The following is a 27,500-nucleotide window of genomic DNA, read 5'->3' on the forward strand; positions in this document are numbered from 1 at the left end:
GTATGATTTACTATGTCGTACGTACGACTTGTTATGTCGTACGTACGACTTACAATATTTTTTTTTCAAGTGGCAGCAATACGCTTCCGTATCATTACCTATTGGTTTAAGTTATATAAGATTGATTTCGTATTAAAGATATAATTTTTGTATAAAATACGCTGTTTTTTTATTTAGAAAAAAATACTGTATAGTCAATAAAGCGGGGGTTTGTGGTTCATTGTAAATATATGTCTATTGTTTATCCGTCGAAGCTGCGATGTTTTCATTTACCGTATTATATTGTTCTTTTGTTTCGACAAATTTTTACTTACTCTGTTCTTCTCTTGGACATGACAAGATAACCGAACATCTGTCTACTTGAGATTAAAAGTCTAAAAAGTACAAACCATACAGATCCATGATTTAGACTATTGCTATGTTCAATTTACTTATAACCGATCGATGTCCCACTAACTTCAGTCGTATCAACAAAATTACATTTTGCATTAACATTTACGGCGTCTTGAAAGTAATATTTGAATCATTGATCAGTAACCCCCCCCCCCTCTTCCGACAAAAAAAATTCTTAAAGTAAAATTTAATAGGAATGGTTATTTTCTTTAATGCATAATATGAATAACAACCAAGCAATATGATAAATATGATGACATTAACTTTTTCTATCGTCAACTTCCCTTAAGGCCGTGTCACACTGTCACGATTTATGCTACGATTACCCACGAATTAATAAAAGTTGAAAATCGCCGTTCATCGCCAGGTTTGTCTTGCGATTTTTCTGCAGCGTGTGGAATATTTTGCTGCTAGAATGGTGTGTCTGCGATGCCTGTGCGACAAAGTACGAGGTTTGTACGATTTAGATACGAACTGAGGCGACAGTGTTACGAACTGGTTACGATATTTCTACGATTATGTAGGATTAAACGCGGTTACATACGATACTGGTACGAAGGACTACGATATGCCACGTTACATACACGATATTCCCACGACTAATGGCGATTTCTTACGAATATACATGTAAATGAATGCATATATAGAGTAAAGGGAGATTTGTCTGAAACCATTAAACATCATAGTTATATCGAATTAACTCGCATTCAATCGCACAGTTTTCGTACAACACTTGCCGTCAATCGTCCTTTTTCGTATCATATTCGCGGGAAAGTCGTACTATTTTCTTATCAATTCGAAGAACAATCGCAGTATCTCGTAGGACTCTAGCAGTAACTTGAGAAACACTCGCACAAACTCGAAGAACACTCGAAATAACTCGTAGGAGTCTCGTAGTGTAGCGAGTACTACGAAGTCCCGCGAATGTCACACGAACTTCGAAGATGTACTACGAATATGAGTACGAATGCAGTGCGGATGCTGTTCGATTGTCTACGAATAATAAAAAATCGTGCTGTGACCACGATTGTTTTGAACATGCTCAAAACAATCGCCAAGTTTGGCGACTTGCTGCGATCCAACACGATTAAGGAAGATATCCCACGAGTACTCTTGCGATAGATCCCGATTTGCTGCGATTTTTTAATTCGTAATGAATCGTAGCTATAAATCGTGACAGTGTGACACCGGCTTTACTCATGCAGCATACGGAGTGTATACGAGGGTTGTTCGAAAAGTTCGTGGACAACTGTCATATCTTTTTTTATTTAACGTCATATGTTATCCAAATTTGGTAGAAATATTATACCAATAAATTCAAATGATTTGTATTCATTTTTTTCAAAATATTACGATTTATTCAAAACTTATCTAGATTTAAAAAATGCAAAAATTGGATTGCGGAGCAGTTGAAAATTTATTAAGTTACAAATAAAACACTCAATAATGTCTGAAGTCATAATCTCTGTAAAATAGAGCAAAAACGAAAAACAACCTAGAAATTCAAATTAAGTATTGTTACTTCGATTCGTATATAAAGTTATGGTTTTATATTTTGTTTTGTTGAAAAGCAATCGACATGAGAAGATAGGTAGTCCTTATTGAAAACGACAAAAACGATGACGTTTTAGAACCTCACGGAGCAGCAGATAACGATGCAATTTTGTGTTTTACTTGAGAAAAATCCTGAATAAACACTAAAAATGTTGGGGGAATCAAGAAATATGTAACAAATGAGTTGTGCGTGTGTGTTCAAATAGTACAGGCAGTATTTCAGTGACAGAGACTCAGTATTGGGTGAGGATAGTCTGTGAAGAAACGATTTTACTGTAAAAATCTGACCAAAACTTTAAAAAGTTGGAACGTCAAGAAAAGACATGGGCCCTTCAGAGTTGCTTATCCTGTGAAGGCAGAGTTAAGTTATTAAAGAAATTAAAACCTTAACAAAGGAAATTATACAACGAGAACAATTCTTATAAAATAAATTTCAAATATTAGAAAAGGATTAAATGTTTGAGCATTGGATTTTACTCTGTGAAATTTAGGGATAGTATTTTTTAGAATTCTTGATGCTGTGTTTTGACGTTACATTGCCGTTCAGTGTGCTCCACGGGTACAAAACATCTTGATTTTAAACTAAAGTAAATTAATTTCTGTTGAATCGAATGGAATGAAACTCCACACATCAACAAAACAAATATTTTAACATATTATATTGTACTTATTTCAAATTTCTTGTGAGTAATATAAACTAGATTGACACCGTCCACGAACTTTTTCGAACAACCCTCGTATATCTCAGTTGATTCGATACGCAAGAGCATGTTCTACGTATGAACAATTTCTAAAACTAGATTATTGACAAACAAGTTGATGAAAAAGAATATCAGCAGTCTCGTTTAAAAAAATCATTTTGTAAGTTCTATGGTCGATACAATGACTTTGTCTGCAAATTCAATTTATCATTAAGTCAAATGCTGACTGACGTTTTTCATACTAATTGTTAGTCCATTATTTATACATTGAATTGAAGATGAATTTTTGCGTTATTTCCCGATCATGACAAGGAGCACACGGCAGATGTGACAGGTCATCAGGGGATGTTTACTCCTCCATGGCCCCTGACCCCACCTCTGATGTTTCGAAGGTCCTTGTTTGCTCTGCTCCAATTTTGTATTGTTTTATGGAATTTGTTATTGAATATTGTTCGTTATTTCCTTATTCTTCATGTACCCGCTATTTATCTTTGTTTGCAATGGGGTTTATAGTTTAGGAATCCAGTATAGGCATGGTCATTCATTAGAAAAAATTCATTTTGATTGTTGGGTTTATTACAAATATTTAAAACTGGCATATGATTCCAAATAATTTCAGTAGTATTTTAGTAGTATTTGCAGGCATATCATTAAATAAAAAATCATGGAAACTAAAATGGAAACTTTTTCAAACAAAATCAACTTGTATTACGAATCTATATTCTTTGTTTGGCTCATTTAATGTACATATACTAGTATCACTTATCTCATTACATTGACTGGAATTATATCTACTAATGATTTAAAATCGACATGCTGTATATGCTTTCCCATTGCTACTGTTATTCATATTTTATATTACATATTATGTGGACTTGATTTAAAGAGATAGTTTAATGTCCAATTTATCTTTATTACCTTTTTCTCAAGCCCTGCAACAGTGCAGTTTATACATTAATTTTGGTAGAAATCCATAAATAATTTAAACTATTGCAGGTTCAGTTGAGATTTTTCGGCATTTTCATTTCATTCAAATTCATTCAAATTTCTATGCGGATAGGTCACAGTCAGAGTGCTTTGAAGCAAACAATGTCCCTCTAAAGGACATCCGTACCAGTTCTTTGTATTACAAACATAATTCACAAAACATATTGATGCTAGATATAAGAGAATGCACAAAAGGATTAGATTATCAAACCACCAATTAAACAAAGAAACTGGTAGATATAATACTGCACTTAAATCTCAAAGAATTTGTACAATTTGATCCTCAAATTATATTGAAGATGAATTTCATTCATATTAAAATGTCCATTTTATAAAAGTCTTAGAAGTATGTACATAAAGAAGTATTGTTATGTTATATCAAGCATCTAAAGTTATAAGTTTAATGAGTAGTCAAACCATAAAAGAATTAATCTTTTTGTACAAAGTCCCAGCTGTACGAAATTCTAATTGATATCTATATCCTTTTTGTATAAAATCTTTTATTCTGTACTCTTTACATTCTGTATAAAATCATATTAGCCTTTGTCTTAAGGAATAAAGAAACTGGGAGTATTTCTTATACATGTAGAATAATTAAAGGTAACAAAGCTTGAGTAAATATTTCCCTGGAAATCAAAAGCCAAAGTTATAATTTTTCTCGAATAATTAATTTCAGGTGATTCACTCTTATAATATTTTAAAAAAACATGTCCAAATCACTTTATATCTACCAATTTCCCCCATCTCTTCTCAATTATTATTCATTGACATGTTCTATTAATTTTGAAATCCACAAACTATACAGACTTGAGACATGTTCTGTCGTCCAATTACATGTAATAATCAATATATACACATTTGCATGTGACAATTAATGTAGAGTTGTGCGTTTCCATGATTGAAAAATCACGATACTTCATAATATGTATAAATTAAAACGGGGCAATTGTGTCTTTAATCGAGATTTTATATTATATTCAAAACAAAATAATCTAGCTACTTTCCCTAATTTCAACCAAACAATATCCATAATAATGACATATGTTTTTATTAATCATTTATGAAATTTAAACCAGTTGTAACAGAGCTCTTAAAATTTCATCTTCATTTTTATGTGAAATATGTGATATTAGAAAAAAATGTTTAGCAATAAGTAAGTATATAATTGCACGTTGTAATTATTTAAATGTATTTAGTATCTGATGAGTACACTGCATTATTTGCTACAACAATTGTTTTAATTCTAAATGTAGTTGTGTTCTTCTGTATCATCATTCTTATTAATTTATTTTGTGTATGTCTTTACCAATTACAGTAATTGTCTTAATTTGTGCAAAAAATATTTATGTATTTGGATTTGTATTTGGGATACAATTTTCTTTCAAATCTCAATCTAGAAAATATATATAGATTATAAATTGAAACTTAAATAACTACTCTCCATCGTAAATTATATTTTACGAGAAGAAGGGGGGGGGGGGGGGGATCTGCACAACTTCGCAAGTTAAGTTGGATTTCAGATTTTCTGTACAATTTGTAAATTGATACAGCGATACCGCATTCCTTTGCAGACGAATTTGTTAAAAGCAAAGCAATGTAGGTTAAAGAAATCTGGTTTTTCTCGACGCAGATTGAAACAAAAAAATCTGAGTCTGGCATTCAAAAGGTTGTAAACGAGAGGCTCACTGCAGGTCTTGCTAAAACTTAAGATCGCATCTAATTATAACACATTGTATTAGAATTATTCTATGATAAAAATGCCGAGAAAAAATAAATATTTGACTTAGAAAATGTAATTGGATTTCATACGTATGAAAAACTTAAGAAATATTTTTTTTTCATATAATGACTAGCCTATCTACCCCCTCTTTTAAAATCAAATCTTTGTTAGATTTCTTTGTACTTGCTGTAACTTCCTGTAGAGACGACCTTGATTTCGAAAGAGTGATGTTAATCATCTAGGACAATATGCACATGGTATATAGGTCAGCAAACCTTGAGATAAACCAGCTAGTTAGCATCCAGGATATATTGGCGGATCGAAGGGGGCCACAATTTTTATGCCCCCGTAAACGAAGTTTCGGAGTATATAGTTTTTGTCGTGTCTGTCCGTTGGTCTGTCTGTTTGTCTGCTTGTCCGCAAATACTTTAACCTTGCCAATAACTTTTGATTTAATGTTGCCATGATACTTTCACATTTCACATGTGTATTCCTTGTGATGAGTCCTTTCTCTGGGTACCACCAATTTGACCTTTTGACCTTGGAATTTGACCCACTTTTACTTGAAAATTTTAAAACTTTTACTTTGGCCATATCTTTTGAACAGTACATACCAGGACATTTATTCTTCACATATGTATTCTTTGTTAAAATACCTTTCATTGGATACAAACAACCTTGACCCTTTGACCTTGACCTTGTAGATTTCTGTACTTTAACCTTGGCATTGACTTTGGAACGCTAAGAGATAGGACTTTCATACTTCACATATGTAATCCTTGTGAGATGACCCTTCATTGAATACAAAAAACTTTTATCTTTAAACTTGACCTTTGAGTTTGACCTACTTTTAAAAAACAAACCTTGACCATAACTTTTAAAGGGTTAGGGCTAGTGGTTTCAAACTTTACATGTTTAATTCTTGTGACAAGCTTTCTCATTTGATAACGAGAACTTTGACCTTTTGACCTTGGCCTTAGAATTTGTTTTACTTTTAAAAGATTTTAACCTTGGTCATAACTTCTGAACGGTTAGGGCTAGGGCTTCCATATCTACATAAGTATTCAATGTGGCAAGAACTTTCTTTGGATGCCAATTACCTTACCCTTTTGAACTTGAACTTGGAGATTTCCTTACTTATCTAAAAAAAACTTCAACATCGGCCTTTTTTTTAAATTTCACATTTTTTCCAGTGAGAATACCCTACTTTTATTATCAATTAATTAAATTTGCATTTAAGAGAAAAGTTTAATCTTTGCTATGTTGCCATACGGGGGCATCAGCGTTTCACAAACACATTTTGTTTTCGGTTATTTTTTTTCCCTCATTATCAAAGATTCTGGGCTGGGGTATACTAGTATATATTTAATCCTGTCCATCTGACAACCTGTCTGCTTGTCCACAAAATAACTTTAACCATGTTTATAAATTTTAAGTTGACGGGGATTTGACTTTCGTTTTTAACGGGGGTGTATTCCTTTTCATAAGAACTTTTTGGTACCTCATGACCTTGACCTTGAGTTTGACCAATGTTTATCAAAAATTTCCGAATTTGAATTTAACCATAATCATAACTTTTGAATCGTTGGTGCAAGGATTGTCATACTTCACATGAGTATTTACTGTGGCAAGACTTTCATTAAGTAAAAAAAGTTGAGATTTTGATCTTGACCTTATAGTTTGGCCCACTTTTAAAAACCATAACTTTTGAACCGTTAGTACAAGGGCTTTCGTATATCACAAGTCAATAAATTGTGACAAAACTTTACCTTTGGATATGGACAATTTTGACATTTGACTTTGAATTTTGGTGTAGAGTTTGCCAAAAGAACAAAATATGTTGCATGGCGGATTGACGATTTTACAAGATCATAAGTTTTTAAAGAAAACTAGAGGTATATTGAGGAATATGCTCACTAAATGACCCCCCGCCTCCCATATGAATATAATGGGAGTGTCCTTATTTTCTATAGGACACCCAAAATAAGTGTCAGATCAAAAAGTTAAATAGGAGTTGCACAATAAAATTGTGAAAGTTTCATTTTTCACTCAGTGATATAATAGGAGTTTCGGATAAATGATGGATACCTCAAGCAGACAGTCGGACGGACGTACAGACAGACGGACGGACATACCGATTACCATATACCTTCCCGCTTTTCAACGGGGGTATGATAATTAAAATGGTTCTCTTGTTTCCTATTTTAAAACATACGCTTTACTATTTCAAAGCCCCTTTTCACAAAAGACCTAATGAATACTATATAGTCGTTCTAATCTACATCATGGAATAATAAACTGCTCATTAGTGCGATAATTACAAGTATTTCGATAACTGTTCCTGTTTGTTCGGTTCAAAATCATTCAAATATTCAGGATCGAACGGTCCCTTCGTGACTTTTGAGCATAGTAGCTATTTTTGCAAATTAGTTTTATGTTAATGCAAAAATAGGTCCAGCCACAGCTAGTTGTAAATTTTCAAGCTTTTCAAAATCATGATCCGAGCAACCACCACATACAATAAAAGCGTATTCAATTTAGTGTTCAATTTTGAAGGTTATTTCTACTCAATTATTCAAAAACCGATTTCTTTTTGATAAGTATTGTTGACAATACCTTCAATATATGCAGACCAGCCAAGATTCTGTGACAATAATAACCCTTTATGTCTATGGGCTGGAAAATAATTCACCGGCCTTATCCCCTTTAAAGAATAATTTGGGCATATAATATATTTAATATAGACTTTGTGTTTAAGATTAGCTCACCAAGTGATACCCCCCCCCCCCCCGGTCTCCCATGTGCATATAATGTGGCAGTGTCCAATGTTTTGCTATAGGAATTAAACCCAAAAATGTGCGTCGGATCAAAAAGTAAAATAGGAGGTACACAGTCGCAATATGTAATAAAGATTATGTGAAAGATTCAGTGGTATGAAAGAAGTTTTGGATAAGAGATTGGTACCCTTAAAGCGTAACATACGGACATACGGACGGATCGACGGACATCCCAATTACTATTATATAACCTCCCGCTTATCAAGCTTTGGTATAAACATATATAAATCCTGGTTTAGCATCTTTTCAATATCTAAAGAAAACATTGTGTATTGTGTGAACATTGTTGAAGCGAATGATCTACACATGGACTTTCTAATTAGAAACATCAATTACATATCTCAGATACTAGAAAACTGTGAGCAATGATGCTCCCAACCTCCCATACGAATATAATGACAGTGTCCATGTTTTGGGAAACCCAAGATATGAGTCGGATCAAAAAGTAAATTAAGGTGTGTACAATGGCAATATGTAATAAAACTTTTGTAAAAGTTTTCAGTGGTATGAGTGGAGTAGCGGATAAGTGATGGGTACCCCAAAGCGTAACTGACTGACGGACATCCCGATCGCTATATTACCTCCTGCTTTTCAAGCAGAGGATATAATACTACAGTGTAGTAAAAGTGTCCAAATAGAGCTAGCCCTGTAGTATACCTGTAAATAAATCAGGTTTTGATAATAGCGAACCTTTTTTTATGAGACTTAGAAGCCACTTGATGAGATATCCGGATATACCATTAGTTTGTGATTCAACAAGAGGTACTGTGAGCAATGCATATGAGCTCGAAAAGGAAATGATACCCCGCCACCCATATGAAAATGATGACAGTGTCCATATTGGAAACATATTTTCGGTTTTCCAAAGCAAACCTTTAATTCTGTCATTTTTTGACTATAATATTGAAGGGTATCCATCTCTTATCCGCAATTCCTCCTATACCACTGAATAAAATTTTGTTATGCTTTCACAGATTCTTTATTACATAATGCCATTGTGCACCTCCTATTTTATTGTTTGATCTGACACTTATTACGGGTCTCCATGAGCAAAACAGGGACTTTGTCATAAATACCATATGGGAGGCAAGGGTATCAGTTAGTGAGCTATTACTCACAGTACCTCTAGTAATACCCCCGCTTGAAAAAGCAGGAGGGTATATAGTAATCGGTATTTCTGTCCGTCCGTCCAGCTGACTGTACGTCTGTCTGTCCGTCTGTCTGTTACGATTTGGGGTACCCATCTCTTATATAGTAATTGGTATGTCAGTCCGTCCGTCTAGATGTCCGTCTGCCTGTTACGCGTTGGGGTACCCATCTGTTATACGCAACTCCTCATACCACTCTCTTACTACTGAATGAAATTTAATGAATCTTTCACAGAATCTTTATTACACATTGCCATTATGCACCTCCTATTTTACTTTTCGATCCGAAACATACATGTATTTTGGATTTCCCAATAGCAAAAAATGGACATTGCCATTTTATACATATGGAAGGCTGGGGATATCATTTAGTGACCTCATTGCTCACAGTTACTCTAGTTTTCTTTTAGTTACCAGGTTACATATCTCAAATATAAGTTTTACCAAAGGATAATGGTAAATGATATGTAGTAGTCACATTATTTAATCACATCCTTAATTGACATTTTTTATGCAATTTAAAAACTATATTTGAAATGCCCTTCTATATTCTTTTTAATAATTGACTTGTCGTGTATGTTACCCTCGATCGTATTATGACCAATAAATCTATTTTAATCCTATATACTAGTATTTTTAAATATTATATGAATAATAATAACATGTAGTGAGGTTTGTATATACATAATATGCAAAATATTTTTAGTTTTGGTTGAATAGTATTTGAAAAAATCTGACAGTTTCGCGTTTATTGGACAACCCTCGTATATTTCAAATTTTTTAATGACTATTTTTCGGCGCAAATTTGCATATACGTTATAAAAGCAAAAAATATATTTTACAAACACAAGGTGTTTCAACGAACATGTCCCAACTTTGCGGTTTCAATATAAAGTTTGACCGTATCAACGATTTTTTTAAAAGATTAAATCCACATAAGGAAATAATATTTCAATACATGTATATGAAAGTTAAAGTAATTCTGAATCAATTATTTTTTAAGTTTATGAAGTTTGAACATCAGCAGCAGTTTTCAATTTAACATTATTTTTATGTGTACTAAAAAGCCACAATATTTTCAGTCACAATCCTCATTTTGTCTCTGAGGTCCTTTATGACAAATTTTTGACATTTAAAGAAATGTTTCCTATAAAAAATGGTTTTCATATAAGTAGTTTTTTTTTCTCTAATTTTTAGGCACTAATGTTGATGATTTACGAGATTTTCTGTTTGTTTTGTTAAGTTTATAAAAATCCATGGATCAATTTCTGAATTAAAGAACAACTGAGCGCAAACTACTTTTTGAAAATGAAATAAAAACTTCAATGGAAAAATGTCATGAGTTTACTTTATATTGTTTATATCACAATGATATTGCAAGAAAATAGGCTCTAAAATACAGTTATAATTTTATAGATAATTTACTATTGTGCAAAAATATAGAAATAAAAAATCGGGACATGTTTGTTGAAAGACTCTGTATTTTATTTCTTCTTCACACTTTGCAGCAGTCTGTTAAAATCAGACTCTCTTCACGAAATCTGATATTAAAAAAATGTAACGCCAATGCTCAAACTCCCGGTTAAAACCATAGTAAGGTCGAAAATGATAATTTTTCTGTATATGATCAGTTAATTTGATTTTCTCTCTACGTGTGTATTTTGCGCAAGTTTTGAACTTTGATCAGAATCAGAAATACGGATAATATTAATAGATTAAATCTGAGAGCAACGACAATATGGATTTTGACGTCAATATAATCTTTTCTAGCACTGTGGAGAACTTTTTTCACACTATAAGAGCTGCTAAAACAAATTAATAAAAATGAAAAAAAATGTATATTAATTTTCTGGCAAAATTTTTAATGAGAATAAAAACAGGAGCCCAATACGACCATCTATTATTACGGACTTCACAACGTTCACCTTCGTTGCGTTAATCGGTAATACAAGATACTAATTAGTCCCCTGCTGGTGAAACCGAAGGAGACTATACATGTAGGTTTCCTCTACATTTGTCCATCCGTCTGTCTGTCCTATGTTTGTCTATCAGCCTCTCCTACATGGTTTTTCTCTCTGTTTTTCTGGCCAGAATAAAAATGTCTGAACAACCCTCATTTTATAGGTGATCAATGCATAAAACTTTAAACTGAATAAATACATTTCTCTGATTTTCCCTTGTACTTCTCCCAGCGCATGACCGTTATATTATTATTTTTATTTATCGCATATCTTTTTTCTGGTACGTCTCCGCAGGGACCTATATAATATATATTGGCGAATTTGGCTTGAACTTATAAATCTTTATTTATATATTTTTATTTATTTATTTATAAATTTATTTAACAAAATAACCCATTTAGTAAACTTTTTGTTCATCCTGAAAGTCCATATTATTGAATTCCATATACGACAGCTAACTGCTTACTGCTAACTACATGTACTTTCTGCTTACTGCCAACTGTCAGTTGCTTACTGTCAACTGTCAGCAGCTTACTGTAAGATGCTTACTGCCAACTGTCAGCTGCTTACTGTCAACTGCCACACATATTTGAATAAAATTTTTCCATATTCATATTTATACTGAAATATCCTACAAACCAAAATGGCAGTTCAGCAAAATTTTCGATGATCTCAATTGAGGGCCAGGAGGGCTGTTAAAACAATTCATTATTAGGCATGTTTTGTTGTGGGAACAGTACAAAAATATGTTAGGAACAAACGGTTATTAATATTTTTAGATGAAAGTCTTAAAAACATGGAGAAATAAATCGAGAAACAACGCACTTTTACGTGCGCAATAAATATACAGTTTTTTCAATGGCACTGCAGCTCTCCAGTCTGTTAATATATTTTTTTTCGGAGAGCTACAGCTCTGCAGCAATTTGAAAATCTGATGATATGTTCAGTCTGCTTTCTATTGATAAATTTTTTTACCCCCTTATTAAAGGAGTTGTACATAAGAGCAATTAACTTTTTGTCAATGGTTTTTAGAATACATGTAAGTACTAATGAATGTTTCTTTGCACTCAAACAAGTTTTTAAACAGCTAGATGGAAAAAGTGGACGGGAATCGAGAATTTTAAAATGTGCGTAGTTCTTACAATTATAAGAAAATGTAGAGGATTTAGGAATTTTTAAACTGAAATTAGGCTGAAAAAAAAATCACATTTTCAAATACTTACGAAAATGGATAAAATGACCAATATATTTATCTCTTTGTGTTATAACGTTTCACATGCACAGATCTACGGGGGCGGGGGGGGGGCACCCATGTATAATTTGTACAGTCATTTCATGTATAAACTAAGCCAACTAAACTGACCTTGGGACCCCCCCCCCCCCCCCACACACACACAAAATAAATAAATACGCGTTAAGTTAATGTGTATAAAAGTCATAGATATGAAGATATAAAGCATAACTCCCACCCCAAGACAAAAAATAATTTTTCACGTCTAGCTAGGATAGGAATTTACCGGTAATTTTTCTTGTCAAGAATTCTGAGTTGGATTAAGTTTTACTGGGGTGGATCCCTCTTGGAAAAAAATCCTGGATCCACGGATGGTTTTTTTTTTTTTTTTTTTTGGACAATTCTAAATATTAACGTAAGTATGAAAATTTAATTATTCAAACATGTGTGGCATTTAGCAGCAATTTAAGCAGCTGATAGTTTGCAGTAAGCTGCAGGCGCGGATCCAGGAATTGAAGTTAGAGGGGGCGCCAAAAGTAGGCAAGGGGTCTCAAAAATAAAAAAGATAATCAATGGGCCCTATATCCTGTTCATGTAATAAAATTAAGATAATTATTACATTAAATTTTTTCATCGTATTTTACGATACTACATACATGTACATATATGACATGTAGATGTATATATAGAGTATATATGTCCCTAATGAAGTCTAACAATTTTGTTGTTGTTGTTGCTGTTTTAAATCATTTGTAAACACTATAAAATTAATCGTGTACTTCTAACCCGCTCCATTAGCCATGCTAGCAAGTTATATGCATCGGGATCGGAATTTGAAAACAATGGCGAACATGATGAAGATGTTCATGTCAGACATGTGCAGCATTGTGCTTCTGCTTGGGCTATTCAATGTTGTCGTATAGGCCTATTGATGATGGATATTTGTGTTTTATGTTTCTATCGCTTGACAAAGGAATTCTAGTGTGTTCTAAATAAGCAGTTATTTGTGATGCCAGATATCGTCTCGGCTGATACATACATATACGTATAAAATCTGCCGTAGTACTTAGACCCTCACTGAGTGTGGCTTTTGTTCGTCAACTTGGGATGAACATGATGAAGGTAAGGAAGTTCAGATAATAAATAGCATCGCTGAATTTAAACAACTTTATATCAATTTCTGTCATTTTCTGATAAACAACTGAATGAGCTGGTCACTGGATATATTTGTGCTGAAATATTTGCTTTGTTGACCATGTTGACCTAAAAATGAAACCAGGGACGGTAGATCTATGGACTCTTTTAAGTCATGTGTTAAGATGGTTAAAGTTGAAAACTATGATGTTTTGATTGTGTCACAATAGGCTTTTTGCAAAAAGGCAACAGGAAGTGTTAGGAACAATGTGTTAAAAAATTAGTGCGTAGAGGCATTGCACGAACCTATTGCTCAACACACCAGGCACACTGTCACCCTTACACAAAACACTTTATTTGTTACACTAACACAAGTCAATTTAACAGGTTGGGAACACATCCCCTTTAGCGAGATAATCTAATTTAAATCGCAATTATCCCTCTCTAGCGGAAGAAAAACATTACCATAAACAGGTATTTTGTTGTTTTCAAAAATCTTGTGTGTATTGAAAATCCAGGAGAAAGCTGCATTAAAGCGTGAATTCACTACTGTACAAAAAACTGACAATATTGGCTAGAAATTTAAGACGATCACTGCTGCTTGTGAGAATAAGAGGCTGAAATCCACGTGTAAATTGTGGCTTTTTATTAGCGATGGTTTCAAGATTTACAGTCATATATGTTGTTGAAGCATATAAAATATGTATAAATAACGATCATATTCGTTAGGGTCTTAGCTGTCCATTCCTGTACAAAAGTTAAAAATGGAATGTTCTGCAGAAACTAGTGTTGTAAAATCGGACAAATTTTACTATCGATTATCAAATTGAATCGGAAGAACACAATCGATTATATAATCGATAATTTGAACTATTAGAAAAGGTTAAATTTATTCATTCAGCACGAGTAGAATTCCATGACATTTGACCGGGAACTTCAACTTATCTTCATTGGCATACGACTTTTTACACAATTTACAAATAACCATCTGTAAATTATTTTTGCATGGACGCCCATCGCCCTTTTTCCGAAAGCCAAAAAACTTCAAACTTTAGATCGTGTTGCACCAGGATATAGATATAATTTGGCGTCAACCTCTTCACCACGCACGTTCGCCATTTTGTTTACCGCCGATTAGAGTGACGTCCCTTTGGTGAATATAAAAGTTAAACCTGATCGGCTTGAAAAATACGGCATGAAAAATATAGCGATCTATCGATGATAATATTTACAATCGATTGTCGCCGATCTGGGCCTTTAAACGACGATTTTTCGATAGTCGGCGACTATCGTAACAACACTAGCAGAAACCTATGATATTTGCTTAATAATTTAATTTTACATGTAACATTTGATTGGATAAAAGATTTTATCCATTTTATGTAACATAATTTGCCTACGTCACAATGAGTTAGGCCAAAATAAAATTATAGTTTGTTTGGAATTGCCTCCCGCCTCACTGAAATACCCCCCTCCTGAAAAAATTTTATTGACCAAAAGTAAAAAGATTTTTTTTATTTAATCAATTTTTTTTTGCCCATTACATGTATCACATGCACCATACAAAACACTGAAATATAGTCTCAGATCTATGTAAAATTAGGTGTTTTGTTGATGGCAGATGCTTTTTTTTTAATTCAGAAAAAATGCTTTTTCTATTTACTGGGATTTTTATCAAAAATTTAAAATTTATCTTCAATTTAAAAAAAAAATAATTTCCCTCCCTCCCTCCTGTGTCTGAAACCCTTTAGGCGGCAATTCCAAACAAACATTTTTTTAAGGATGGCCTTACGTCAAACAAAGTATTACTCCGCTTGAAGTTACTTTTAAAATTTAATCAATTGATGTGAAGCCTTATTCTGGGTAGAAAATTACCTCACTGTCTCCACTGTATTTAACCGCTTCGCCGTTTATAAAGCGTAAAGTGTTAAGAAGTACGGGAGCGCAACAGAGTTGTAACATTTGTGGAAAAGTCATGATTAAACAAAAAAGTATAAATTGATTTAATAGAATAGCCCATGGCCACAGCGCTCACCTGAACACATCGGCTAGGAAAAAGCACATATCAGATCAGAACTGAAAGTTTACTGAGATGGGGGGTGGGGGCTTGAATTTTACCCCCCCCCCTCCCACAGGGGTTCATGATTTGAACAAACTAGAATCTACACTACCTGAGGATGAATCCATATAAATATCAATAATCATGGATTTGAAATACTTGAAAAGAAGATTGTATCCCTATATATCCCTAGGTAAAACTTGGGTAGGCCATTTTGGCCCCACCCTAGCCCTGGGGGTCATGATTTGAACAAACTTGAATCTACACTACCTGAGGATAATTCCACATGAGTTTCATCTTTCGTGGTCCAGTGGTTCTTGAGCAGAAGTTTTTTAAAGATTTTTCTATATATTCCTATAGATGTAAAACTTGGGTCGGCCATTTTGGCCCCACCCTAGCCCCGGGGATCATGATTTGAACAAACTTGAATCTTCACTACCTGAGGATAATTAGGTCTTTCCACCTTTCTGTGGAAAGACCTATTGATTTCCTTCTGTTTCTTTTTTTCCTTTTTCTTATTATTTTTTATTATTTTTCCGCCGTGTGATTTTGAGTTTCAAGATTTATCGTAAAGATTTTCAATTCATAAGAATGTACTCCGTAAAAGATTTTCGCAGTTGACCCTGCGTATATAAACTATGACCCCTTTCGGAGTTATTACCCCTTTCGCAAAAAAGCTTGTTATCGCTACTCCTCCGAAACCATTAACCGTAGAGAAATGAAACCTTCACTAATGTCTTCGACTAATTTAGTAGACACTTCATTGATTCATTGCGAAAGTATTCATTGACCCCTTCAATAAGTTATTGCCCCTGGAAGTTTTAGAATTTTACAAATAATTAAAAATTTTCAAAACAAGAAGATGTAGAGACATGGGACCAAATGCATAAGATTCATTGACCTTTGGTCTTGAAATTTATGGAAAGGTCAAAGGTCAAGGTCATTCCAAAACTGAGAAATTTAGCTCTTTTTATATCTCTTTTGTTTTTTTTCATATACTTAATGTCTATGCATCATTAATATGTACTTTTAAAACTGTTTCAAAGATTTTATTCTTGTCCCCTAACATGAACCCATTTAAAAGTTATTGCCCCTTGTACGAAAAACCTTGTTATCGCTACTCCTCCGAAACTGTAGACCGTAGAGACACCAAATCTTCACTAATGTCTTAAGGGTCTTTAGACCTAACTTCACTGTATAGGTGCATAAGAATCTGATGACCCCTTGTATGAGTTATTGCCCTTTAACTTCTTTATACTTACTATTAAACCTTGTATCTTGACAACTATAAATGGTAGAAGCATGGGGCCAACTGCATTGAGACCCATGACCTTTGACCTTGAATATTTTGTCAAGGTCAAAGTTCAAGGTCATTGCAAAAATGATAAATTAAGCTCTTTTTATATATCCTTTGTCTTTTAACATATGCAATCAGTCTTTGCATCATTAATATGTACACTTAAAACTATTTCAAAGATTTCATTCTTGTTCCCCAAGATAGACTCTATCAAAAGTTATTGCCCCTTATGCGAAAAACATTGTTATCACTACTACTTCAAAACTGTAGACCGTAGAGGCATGAAACCTTCACTTATGTCTTAAGGGTCTTCAGGCACACCTTCATTGTATAAGTACTAAAGGATCTAATGACCCCTTATATGAGTTATTGCCCTTTAACTTCTTTATACATACTATTAAACCTTATATCTTGAAAACTATAAATGGTAGAAGCATGGGATTAATTGCAATGTGTCCCTTGACCTTTGACCTTGAAAATTTTTTCAAGGTCAAAGGTCAAGGTCATTTCAAAAAAAAATTTTTTTTTTTACATTTTCATTTTTTTTTAAAGCCATTTCCCTTAAAATTAAATTTAGAGTGTAAAATATAAAACTATAAGAAATTTAAAAAGGTGGAAAGACCTCTTATTGTTCTATGAACAATAAGTCTCCTAGTTTTACATGAGTTTCATCTTTCCTGGCGCAGTGGTTCTTGAGAAGAAGATTTTTTAATAATGCCATTAATTTTTCTCTAATTCATAATTATCTCCTCTTGGAAAAGGGTGTGACCCTTCATTTGAACAAACTTGAATCCCTTTTACCCAAGGATACTTTGTAGCAAGTTTGGTTGAAATTGGCCCAGTGGTTCTTGAGAAGAAGATGAAAATGTAAAAAGTTTACGATGACGACGACAACGACTACGACAACGACAGACAATGTACAAATTTTGATCAGAAAAGCTCACTTAAGCCTTCGGCTCAGGTGAGCTAAAAAAGGTCTATATTGAGGCTAACCGATATATTGACTTAGTATAAATGTTGATACTGTAAATTCAGGAAAACATGATTCAACGGCGATGGAAAATTGGAAAAAAAAGGGGTGGGGCTAAATCAAGGAGAAAAAATTCAACCTGAAAAAAACTTGACAAAAAAAGAGGAGAATTTGACCATTGTCCAAACCTGCAAATCCTGTTTCGTGCGGGTAGAGGGGGGGGGGATTAGTTTCAAATTTTTTTCAGTTACCACTTACCCTTCTTTTCATTAACACTGTATCATGCCTGTTGAAAGTGAAAAACATGTTACCTTGAATTACTTTTCATAACTATACAAAATTAGAGAAAACAAAAATGTGAAATGGTTGAAATTACTGCTTTTTACAAGTTGATTGGTATCATGTTATGTTAATGGTAAGGGATTCCCCATGTATCGAAACTAATCTTATTTTTGTTTGAGTATTTTGCGTACAGGTTCTTGTATAATATTGGCTTATTTACAATATTCTTGATCTACAAAATAAGAATATCCTATCTGATTTGCTTTGAAGTGTTTATAAACTTGAATATTTATTATTTATTTTTTTGGAATTTGTGTCAGTCCGCGAGAGAAAATAGTGCAAGGGGCATGCAGTCAAAAATTGTGATATGTCCTGCAAACAAAGTTTTGATTTTTAAGTCAATAATAGATATTTTCTATTATAAGTCAGTAATTAATAACTTGAAATCAGATTTTGAAAGAAAATTTACAAAATTAAATATTGTACAAACCAGGTTATTTTTACAAGACTGACCTGTTAGTGGTATATAAATAAACTAATCTGTGCACTGATCCAGTATGCTAGTTCCCCCTCCCCCCTCCCAATAACTAGTGATAAAGTGTCTAACACATAATTAACCGACACTTAACCTATGTTTGTAAACAAAGCAAGAAACATCTAGTAAAGATGGTCGAAGTAAATCAAATATTAATTTTAAAGGGAAGAAATGAGCTGTACCAGTTGATAAAATATTTTTTTTATGTAAATCATGTTATTACTTCATGTGAAAACAATAAAAGAATAAAAGAACCAATGTCTTCCAAAATTTAGATCTGTATCACAGCAAGCTTTATATACAGTAAGTCAATAAAGGTCACTTAACATGCCTGTGATTCTTATCTTGTTAACTGTCGGCGCTACTCTGGAGAGAGAGTTCCTTTACTATATATCCAGCTGTGTTTTACTATCAGATGCTGATAGACAGTAAAAAAAAATAACCCCCCCCCCCCAAAAAAAAAGCCAAAAAAGATTAAATCGGGTATTATTCATAAATAAAATGTGAAATGTTTTCATAAATGTGATTCAAGAGACTTAAAAATCAAATATACGTGTTTATTCAAAAGTAGAAAGATTATGTAAACAATTAATATACCATGCCATTGTGATAAATTTTTAGTCTTCAGTCAAAAAACCAAAAGGAATTGAAATATTAAGCATGCATAATGAAAGTCATGTAAATGAATTACAAGAGCTAAATTGAAAGAAATGTAATATTACATGTACATGAAGTCAGATAATTTCAAGAGTGACTAAACCAAACGAAAAAACATAAAATCAAAATGTTCATTTCAATTAAAAGTCAAAATGACTTGAATTTTAAGAGCAGCTAAATCTGGAGAATTGGAGTATTTATTTTGCATATCAAAGATTGTTATGCGCCCGGATTGATAGATCCCGGGCGTATATTGTTTTTGTCCTGTCTGTTTGTCTGTTGTCAACTTTAACCTTGGCCATAACTTTTGAACAATAAGAGATAGAGACTTCATATTTGGTATGCATACTCCACTAATAAAGTCCTTTCAAGGTCAATGACCTTGTAACCTTGACTGTGACCTATATGCTAAAAATAGCTCTTTCCACTGTTTGTCATAACTTTTTAACCATAGGAGATAGGGGCTTCATATTTAGTATGCATACTCCACTAATAAAGTCCTTTCAGTTGACAACAAGGTCAATGATCTTGTGACCTTGACTGTGACCTATATGCTAAAAATAGCTTTTTACACTTTTTGCCCTAACTTTTGAACCATAGGAGATAGGAACTTCATATTTAGGATGCATACTCCACTGATTAAGTTCTTTCAAATGACACCATGGTCAATGACCTTGTGACCTTGACTGTGATCTATATGCTAAAAATAGCTTTTTACACTTTTGGCCATAACTTTTGAACCATAGGAGATAGGGACTTCGTGTTTGGGATGCATACTCCACTGATTAAGTTCTTTCAAATGTCACCAAGGTCAATGACGTTGTAACCTTGACTGTGACCTATATGCTAAAAATAGCTTTTTCCACTGTTTGTCATAACTTTTTAACCATAGGAGATAGGGACTTCATATTTGGTATGCATACTTCACTAATAAAGTCCTTTCAGTTGACAACAAGGTCAATGATCTTGTGACCTTGACTGTGACCTATATGCTAAAAATAGCTTTTTACACTTTTTGCCTTAACTTTTGAACCATAGGAGATAGGAACTTCATATTTGGGATGCATACTCCACTGATTAAGTTCTTTCAAATGACACCATGGTTAATGACCTTGAGACCTTGACTGTGACCTATATGCTAAAAATAGCTTTTTTCACTTTTGGCCATAACTTTTGAATCATAGGAGATAGGGAATTCATGTTTGGGATGCATACTCCACTGATTAAGTTCTTTCAAATGACACAACGGTCAATTATCTTGTGACCTTGACTGTGACCAATATGCTAAAAATAGATTTTTTTAAACTTTGTTGCTGCCGGGCGCATAGTGTTTCACAAACACATCTTGTTCTGTTTAGACTCGACAATAAACAACAAGGCGCCAACTTCAACACATGCTTTTACTTGGGCGGAATACACAATAATGACATAACATACAGAATGCACATGAACAACAAAGATAATTCCGGAATACTACATTCCTCCCCTCTTAAGTTCATTATATAATTTGACTAGAAACTTGACTTGAAACAAACATCTTAATACTGATCAATATGTGAGTTAATTTCAAAAACATAAAATATATTACATTTACACAGTTTGCTGAGCTGTAAAACTAATTCAGTCATAATGCATGAAACATTACACAAAACATTTACAGTCAAGACAATAACAAAGAATTGTTCACCATAATCGCGGCAAGGATTGTTTAAGGGGTAACATAGTCATCCAAATACGCAGGTTTCTTCAGGGAACGAGACGATCTACGAGGGCTGGCTATGTTTGGAACACTAGACGGTCGCGGAGTACTGGATAACGGTAGAGTCGCGTTAGCCGTGAATTCACTTTCCGGCTGTGCAGGTGTAACAGTAGTTCTCAGTGCCTCCTCTGTGGTTAACGGATCATCAAGACTTTCGCTTTCATCCGGATTGTCGGATACCATTTGTGGTATGAAATGTCGCTGTTTGATATGATCAACATGTCTGCGAGCAGTTACGCCGTCTGGAAAAGCAACTTTGTACGAGACTGGTCCTGTCTTCTGCATTATTTCTCCACATTTCCACCGTCCACTTGGAAAGCTTTTTGTAATGACTGTATCACCTTCCATGAATGTCCGTCCTTTCGCATGTAGATCATGATACTGTTTGAATTTCCTCTGTCGATTTCCTACTCGTTCTCGAATCTCAGGCTTGACGAAATCCAGCTTTGTCCGCAATTTCCGATTCATGAGTAGCTCGGCTGGAGCAACACCTGTTGTGGTCTGGGGTGTAGTGCGGTGGTTTAATAGAAATCTTTGCAATTTGGTCATCAGCGATCCAGGCCCTTTGTCCATCTTCTTCATCCCTTCCTTAAAAATTCGCACTGCACGCTCAGCCAAACCATTCGATGCTGGGTGATATGGTGAGGTCTTCACATGTCGAATACCATTCTCTGATGTAAAAATTGCGAATTCGTGACTTGTGAAACAGGTCCCATTGTCTGTGACAAGTACATAGGGAATTCCATGTGTAGCAAACGCTTGTCTGAATTTTTCAATTGTCACTTCAGATGTAGAAGTAGATGTCTTAAACACCTCGATCCATTTGCTGTACGCATCAATAATGATCAAAAACATGGATCCCATAAATGGTCCTGCGTAATCGGCATGTATTCTGGACCATGGACGATCTGGCCACTCCCAGGGATGTAACGGTGCTACTGCTGGCTTGGCACTTTGCATCTGACAATCTTCACATCCAAGTACTTTTCTCTCGATGTCTTCATCAAGTCCGGGCCACCATAAGTAGCTCCTTGCTAGGCTTTTCATCCGGACTATTCCAGGATGTCCTTCTTGATCTAACAAATCCAATAACTTTTCCCTTCCTTGTTCTGGAATCACCACGCAACTCCCCCAAAGAATACAGCCTTCATGTGTACTAAGTTCGTTCCGTCTGCTGAAGTACGGACGAAGTTTCTCATTGCTGTTCTTCTCTTTCCATCCATTCTGAATGAAATATATCACCTGACGCAAAAGTGGATCTGACTGTGTCCATTCCTCGATTTCTTCAGCATGTACTGGTGTACCATCGAAGCGTTCAATGAGTAGAATGGTCTCACCCGGCAGGGGTACATCCAAACTCTCCTTGAGTGGTAGAGGACTCAAACAATCTGCACTACCATTCTTCTTACCCTCCTTGTACAGTATTTTGTACTCGTCTCCTGCAAGGATTAACGCCCATCTCTGTATTCGAGCTGCGGCCATTGTTGGAATGGCTCGGTCAGGTTTAAATAGTCCCAACAGTGGTTTATGGTCTGTATAAATGAAAAAATTATGACCTTAGAGGTACTGGTGAAGTTTTTTCACTCCAAAAATAATCGCCTCTTTTTCCAGCTGAGAGTAGTTTTTTTCTGCTGGAGCAAGTGTTCTTGACACGTAAGCTATTGGTTTCTTCCCTTCATCTGTGATGTGCGACCACACCACTCCCAATCCAGTTGGCGAGGCATCACAGGACATGACAAGCTTCTTTGTGGAATCAAAATGAACTAGTAGAGATGAAGATCTCAAAAGGTCTTTCGCTTCTTGCATAGCTTTTGATTGGCTAGATCCCCAAGACCATGATACATCTTTAGCTAAGAGTTCATGTAATGGTGCTAGCACAGTTGACAATTTTGGTAAGTAGCAACCATAATAGTTAAGCATTCCAAGGAAGGCCTGTAGTTCTTTGATGTTACTAGGTTCAGGTAAGTTCTTGATAGCTTGCACTTTGTCTTCAGTTGGCTGTCGTCCATATTTGTTTATGCGATGCCCAAGGTATGTAACTTCATCGGCCATGAACACACATTTTTCTTTTTTCAGTCGAACTCCTGCTTTTTCCAACTTCTGTAACACTTGTTCAAGATTCTGTAAATGCTCATGTCGGGTTTTCCCAGTCACGAGTATGTCATCTAAGCGAACAATAACACTTGGTATTCCCTGAAGTAGATTCTCAATAGTTCTCTGAAATATGCCAGGAGCAGACGAGATTCCAAAAGGTAAACGATTGTACTGGAAAAGTCCCTTATGAGTGTTAATGGTAGTATATTTCTTGGACTCTTCATCCAACTCTAATTGCTGATAGGCCTGGCTCAGATCAAGCTTGGAGTACTGTTCACCACCTCCTAATATAGCAAATAGGAGGGTAATTGTCCAGCTTAGACACTCTGTTCACTGTAACTTTATAGTCACCGCAAATACGCACAGACTTGTCACTTTTAACTATTGGTACGATAGGGGTCGCCCACTCTGAAAACTCTACAGGGGTAACACTTCCTTCACGAACTAATCTGTCCAACTCTTGTTCGATTTTCTCTTTCAATGCAAAAGGTGGAGAACGACTTTTGACTTTTGATGTATCTTAGTTTTTCATGAGAGTAAACATAACTTTTGGCTTTCACTCCTTGAACTGTTCCTAATCCTTTCTTGAACACAACTTCATACTTCTTAAGAACCTGATCCACGTCAGTGTTTGCCTCCGTTTTCACTTGGAATACTTCATCCCAGCACAGCTTAATGATATCCAGCCAATCACGGCCAAGTAAGCACGGCGTTTTTCCCTTGACCACCTCTGCCTTCAAGTTATACCGCTGATCTTTGTAGGTCACGGTCAACTGCACGGTTCCCAGTATTGGAATAAGTTCCCCAGTGTAAGTACGCAGTTTTGTAAATGAAGGTTTCAAGTTTAACTGAGGGTCAGAGTTACAAACAGTCTTGTATGCCTCTTCACTGATGACGGTCTTACTGGCTCCAGTATCCAACTCCATGGACTGGTCCACTCCATTCAAATTCAAGGACACACAATATGGTGGTTTCTTGCCTGGGTCCACCAAATGATACAAGGTATACTCCGTGTGGTCTTCTTCATCATCAGGTGAATCACATACAGCATGTACATTTTCCCTTCTGGAATGATTCTTTGGTCTGTAACTCCCAAAATGACCTCTCGTTTTCTGTGGTACTTTATGCGTTTTTTGTGTTGAGATTCCTTTTCCCCGGCTGGCAGCTTGGTCCGCCTTCTTTTTTCTACATTCTGCAGCAATATGTCCAAACAAATGACAGTAAAAACACTTCACATTACTTTTGTCTTTGTGCGATTTGTCAGTTGCACTCATTTGTTTACTTTTTCTGTGTGTGCTATTCCACTCTGTAGGTCAACAACTCCTTTCACTGCAGTTTCCATGGATATGGCGATATCGTATGCCTTCTTGAAGCTTAAATCCTTCTCGGCCAACAAACGCCTCTGAATTTTGTCATCCATGATACCACACACCAAACGATCACGAATCATGACTTCCATGGTTTGACCAAAATTAAATGTTCTGTTGAATGACGAAGTTCGGCCACATACGATGCCACAGACTCACCCAGTCTACAAAAACGATTATTAAACTTGTATCGCTGAACAATTTCTGAGGTTTTGGGTGCATAAATGATCCTGCACGAGTTTTACAAGTTCTGCAAAAGTTTTAGTACCTGGTTTATTTGGCGCTAACAAGTCGCTCATCAACTTGTATATTCTACTACCACACACACTGAGTAGAATCAACCGGCGTTTTTTTCGATCCGCCTTGGTGTCACCGATGCCATTAGCTATGAAATAATGTCTGAGCCGCTCACAGTAATGTTGCCTGGTTTCCTTACCCTCTTCAAAGGAATCTATTTTCCCGAATACTGCTGCCATCCTTATATTTTAATCCTCGTCACCACTGTTCTGTTTAGACTCGACAATAAACAACAAGGCGCCAACTTCAACACATACTTTTACTTGGGCGGAATACACAATAATGACATAACATACAGAATGCACATGAACAACAAAGATAATTCCGGAATACTACAAAGATCATTCAATTCAAGGAGTTAAATTTCAAGAGTGGCTAAATGAAGAAAATATCAATATAAGAATAATTCCCTACTTGTAATATTGTTGATAACTATATAGAAAGTTCATCTGCTTATTACCAAGGAGCAGAGAAGAAAATTTTAAAAAAATTAATGTATTTTCACTATGTAATCATTATCAATGAGCCACGCCCTAATTCCAGAACCCCCCAACCCTGGGGCCTTGAAATTCACAATTTTAGAAGAGGCACTCTAAATGCTCATCATAACTATATACTTAGTCAGTTTATTTGATACCCAGATGCAGAGATTAGAAGATTTTCAAAGAATTAATGTACGAGGGTCATTCAAAAAGTTCGTAGACTTTTGTCCTAACCTTTTTATTCAACGTCATATTATATCCAAATTTGGTACAAATGTTTTAACAACAGATTCAAATAATTTGAGTAAAAAAAATGGAATGTATATTCATATTTATTAAAATTACGAAGGATTTAGAGCAGCAAAAATGGGGTCACGGAGCACCGTCAAAATTGAGTAATTTTCTAATTTTCACTTTATAGTATTTACAGCTATAACTTTAATAATTGGAGCTGAAATGAAATAAAATGTACAAGTTTAAATAAAGTATTGCTGTAATAATTTAAATGAAATCAGGTTATGTAATATCTCGCTCCATTTAAAAGATATCAGCTTCTAAATACATATGGACTTGATTAAAAACAGCAAAAAACCATGACGTTGGAGGACGTCACGGAGCAGCAAGTAGCAATAAAATTAGACTTTACATTCGGGAAACTTCTTCTACAAGCTTAAAAAATCCATTTAAACAAGGATCTGTATGAAAAATAATCTGTGTATTTGTATTAAATTGAAAATACAATTTTTGAGTGGTAGCGAGTTTGAATCGGACATGGATCGACTGCAAAGAAACAGGTTAAAGTTAAAAATATTGTCGAAAGAGTTAGGAACGTCACTGAACGTGATGTGTGCTTCAATGTTGCAGAAATAATAGAGTTGCATGGTAAATTAAAGAATTTGAAAACTAGTGCTAATTGTAACGGGGACCGTTACAGATGTTCCCCAAACGCTCCCCAACTCCCTTTTGGTGCCATATTCCCTGGAAGCTTCATTAAATAAGACACACTCGATGCATTTGAGACTTTAACTACGTTTACCCAGAAGTGTACAAAGTTCATTCAAATTTTAGCATTGCACGCGTGCGCATGTGAATGCATGTGTGTAATGACCATATCATCTTGTCTACACAATCTATATATTTTAGTATACTAAATATTAAAGTATTTAATCCAAAAGTATTAAAAAAGATGCGCTCATTCAAGTGTTTTTTGGATTTTGCTCATTTCACGTGCACGCACGTGCATACTTGAGCATGGTGACCATACCTTCTTGTAGATGTCCGTTACATCTATCTATGTTCTAAATCCCACCCCGTTTGGTTGAAAACCAAGGGAGTTATAGCTGTTTAAAGTTTCAGCCAATCAGATTGCAGCGCACGTACATGCACGTGTATGCATGTGCATGGTGACCATATTTTCTTGTAGTAGACCAGTATATCTATCTGTGTTCCAAATCCCATCCTGTTTGGTTGAAAATCAAAGGAGTTATAGCTATTTAAAGTTTCAGCCAATCAGATTGCAGCGCACGTGCATGCACGTGTTTTCATGATAATTGCTATATATCATGTTGTAGGATATTGTAATGCATGGCTATTTTCAAAATTTCAAAGGATTTCGTCAAAAAACAAGAAAGATATTGAGACTTTAGTTTCAGCCAATCAGAGCAAAGCGCACGTGCATGCGCGTGAGATCTTGCTATTTTGACCATGTCATATTGTCTATGCTACTAATATATCCTTATGTTATAAGTTTTAAAGCATTTCATCAAAAATTTAAAAAGTTACACCGATATCAATTAAATCGGTCATTTCATATGTTGCATGTGCACGCTCTTGCAAGCACGTGCGCGCAAAATGACCTTCGTTCCGCAAATCTACATAACATGTCTACTGACCCTAAAAACATTTCACCTTAGTCGGATGTATAGTTTACGAGATCATTCCCGGACAAAAAAGTACCCAGGAAGAAGAAGAAGAAGAAGAAGAAGAAAAATAATAATAACTAGATGCGTTCTTGTTGCTAGAGCAACAAGCAGGT

The 27,500-nt window shown here is 34.8% G+C and overlaps 1 long non-coding RNA gene across 5 annotated transcripts in view; it reads left to right on the forward strand.

Annotated features, from left to right (window-relative positions):
* Nucleotides 1–13,424: 13,424 nt before the first annotated feature.
* LOC134251945 (uncharacterized) overlaps nucleotides 13,425–27,500 on the forward strand; it is a 63,325-nt gene continuing 49,249 nt past the window's right edge. For all 5 annotated transcript variants that reach the window (XR_009988854.1, XR_009988855.1, XR_009988857.1 and 2 more), the window contains exon 1: nucleotides 13,425–13,654. This is a non-coding gene — a long non-coding RNA (uncharacterized LOC134251945). The remainder of the gene's footprint in view (nucleotides 13,655–27,500) is intronic.

This window comes from Saccostrea cucullata, unplaced genomic scaffold, assembly GCF_032062105.1.
Source record: "Saccostrea cucullata isolate Sc308-1 unplaced genomic scaffold, CSIRO_AGI_Scuc_v1 ctg1979, whole genome shotgun sequence".
In the NCBI taxonomy this organism is placed as follows: domain Eukaryota; kingdom Metazoa; phylum Mollusca; class Bivalvia; order Ostreida; family Ostreidae; genus Saccostrea; species Saccostrea cuccullata.